The sequence below is a fragment of the Rhipicephalus sanguineus genome, chromosome 3 (assembly GCF_013339695.2).
Source record: "Rhipicephalus sanguineus isolate Rsan-2018 chromosome 3, BIME_Rsan_1.4, whole genome shotgun sequence".
In the NCBI taxonomy this organism is placed as follows: Eukaryota; Metazoa; Arthropoda; class Arachnida; order Ixodida; family Ixodidae; genus Rhipicephalus; species Rhipicephalus sanguineus.
The window spans coordinates 7,294,484-7,297,542 of NC_051178.1; the positions used below are offsets into that span (position 1 = coordinate 7,294,484).

Below are 3,059 nucleotides of genomic sequence, written 5' to 3' on the forward strand. Positions count from 1 at the left end.
ACAGTGAACTAAGCTTTAGAAAGCTTGGCTAATAAAGCTTAGGATAGGCAAACTTCCGTCCGAACAGAAGATCCATGTGTAGAGAAGCATTGGAACGCTGTAATGGGTCGTCTTCTCGAGCGCCTTCTAGTGGGTCGCCCTCTTCGCCTCTTCTCGGAGAGCACGCTCTTCGTGCTCGTGAGAGTCTGCGAGTCTGCGCTCCGTCGTGACTGTCGTCGTTGTGCACCGTCGCCGTCAATCCCGCCGTCAATAAACGCCTTTACACATGCTATTGTAACGCGGCGCTGGAAGAGCGCGAAAGCGAACGGAGAGGTAGAACGGGCGCGAGGGATTTGGTGATCGGCATCATCGGACCGTTCCTTGTCTTTTGCATGCCGCTTCATTGACCTCATTGTAAATAAACCCATATCATCCGTAACACTATGTTAAAATGGTGATGCAAGACAGCAAGACCATGGTTAAGAAAGGGAAAATAGACAACCACCCATCTGTAGCACAATGCCACAAGGAAATCCATACGGATTTCTCAGAAATAAAGCCTCTTAGTCGCCGAAAAATTCGTCCTGGTCCGGGGATCGAACCCGGGACCAACGCCTTTCCGGGGCGGTCGCTCTACCAATTGAGCTAACCAGGAAGCTAGCAATTGTCAGCGCGAGGGCGAATTCATCGACCACTCGAAGCAACTGAGAAATCCGTATGGATTTCCTTGTGGCTTTGTGCTACAGTTGGGTGGTTGTCTATTTTTCCTTTCTTAACCCTTCCGCCACCTTGCGGGATTCCGCAAAACTGATTTGCAAGACACTGGTTGTTATCCCCGCGTACTTCAAGAAATTTGTGCTAAGACAATACTTATGTTAAAGTTTATTAAAACTTGGCGTAGAGTTCGCGGTTAAAACATGTGTGCCGAAGTATTACAAATAAAATTAGGACATTTTCAGTTTACTAACTACGTTGCGGTTTACCGTGCAAGTTCTGTCTGCCTCTGCAAATAATACACGTGATTTGACCGAATCCGCTTTCTGCTACAGGAGACTCCAGATGCATCTGTCTGTCATATACAATCATTTGTCATATTCGGAAAATTAAATGAAATTAAATAAAATAATACGGCCACACACGCAACGGTATCGGAAATACCGAGGTGTCGGTATACTTGGATCATATCTACAGATTCCTTCTCAACAGCCGTTAGGGATTATGTAGTCGCATACCCTGATTTGGTCCGCCACGATGGAGTAGTGCTTACGGTGCTTGGCTGCTGACCAGAAGGTCGCGGGTTCGACCCCGACCACGGCGGTCGCATTTCGATGAAGGCGAAATGGTGGTGGCCCGTGTACTTGCGGCGTCAGTGCACGTTAAAGAAGACCAGATGGTCGAAATTTCCAGAGCCCTCCACTACGGCACCCCTCATAATCATATTTTGGGATGTAAGCCCCAGATAACATTATAATACCTCGGTTTACACGAACTGCTGGTCCGATCTACAGCCCCATCACGAATGGTAATGTTCACTTCACGTGGGAGCTCTGCTAGTAATCGCTTGCAAAAAAAAATGCCAGAAATTCAAAATGAACTGTTTGGATGGCACACTCAGCGACGTGGTCCACGTAATAATGAAACGTCCTTCGCCTCAATGAGGCAACGATTGGTCTCATACGTCAGGTCCCCGTACAGGTTGATGCTGCGCACGGGTAATCAACTGCGAGGAAAATTAATTTATGAGGTGGCTTTCGAAACTATACTTACGAGCGTGACAGAACCGTTGCTACGATCTTGCAGGACGACAATCTCACAGCAATAGGAGCTTCGCAATCACGCATGCACGGGTCTTGCAACACTGGCAAAACGATGTCCACAGTTGCGCGGATGCGCCCGATACAAATAACACTTGTGGAAGTGAAACCAGCATATCTCTTAAAGAATTGCCTGTGAAGGACGCATCCCAATAATGCAAATATGGTGTATTACGTGTCAAAATCACTACATGCCATGAGGCATGCTGTAGAATAATTTTTACCACCTGGGGTTCTTTAACGTGCTCCTGTATCTACGCGCAGGCACATTCTTGCTTTTCACCTCCGTCTGAATGCAGCTGCGTGGCTGGGAGTGGAACCCATCCTCGGGGTTAGCAGCGCGACACAACAAAGCCGATTACCCCTTACAAATGAATCACAACAGGGCGCGGGCACCGTTGACGATTGTGCAGAAAAAAAAGTAAAGTTCCTCACTGTTTTACCAGGAACATTATCGCTGCTGTTTTCGACATTTATCTTAAACGTGAGACAAGCAAACAGCGCAACAGCCTACGAAGCGAGCTCGTGTTATGTAGGTGCGCCACGGCAGGCGACGGAGAGGCCGTGCAGTGACGCCATGCGGCACCACTCCAACTTCTCGGGACTAATAGCGGAATTTCGGGCTCTTGTTTGGCCACATTGTTGCACTTGCTCCTGCAGAGAGCGGCAGTCGGTGTCCAGTCTGCAGCTCGTCGTCAGCAGCTGGTGAAACGGGCGGTACGAGCCACCAGAGTAGTCTGGTAACACTAGCTGGTCTCCCGCTTCGTTCGCCTCGTCCGTGTGAGTCGGGGACATTTGTGGGGAATTTCCCTCGCGAGCTGACGTCACTAGGCTCCGCCTTTGTCCTCAGTGATGATTACCGCTTTACAGACAGTGTGTCTGTAACGCAGGACGCAGGACGAAGCATTTCCAGGACTGAAACGACGCTTGCAGTCGCCACCGATCCTGGGGCACTTCGATGAAGACGAGGATACAGAAATGCACACCGATGCAAGCTGCGTAGGACTGTTCTTGTACAAAGGACGGATGTTCGAGAAAGGGTCATCGCTTGCGCTAACCAGTCGCTATCGAAGGCTGAAACAAACTATTCAACGACGGAAAAGGAGTGGCTTGGCATTACTTGGGCTGAATCAAAGTTTCGTCTTTACTTTTACGGCAGACCCTTTAAAGTCTTGAGCGGCCACCACGCCTTGTGCTGGCTGGCAAACATAAAGGACCCTTCACGCCCCCTAGCACACTAGAGTTTCACACTGCAAGGATCCCCCT

The 3,059-nt window shown here is 49.4% G+C and overlaps 1 non-coding gene across 1 annotated transcript; it reads right to left on the reverse strand.

The window, feature by feature from the left end:
• Positions 1-560: 560 nt before the first annotated feature.
• Positions 561-634, reverse strand: Trnas-gga (transfer RNA serine (anticodon GGA)). The gene has a single exon. It is a non-coding gene; the product is annotated as a tRNA-Ser (tRNA).
• Positions 635-3,059: the final 2,425 nt, after the last annotated feature.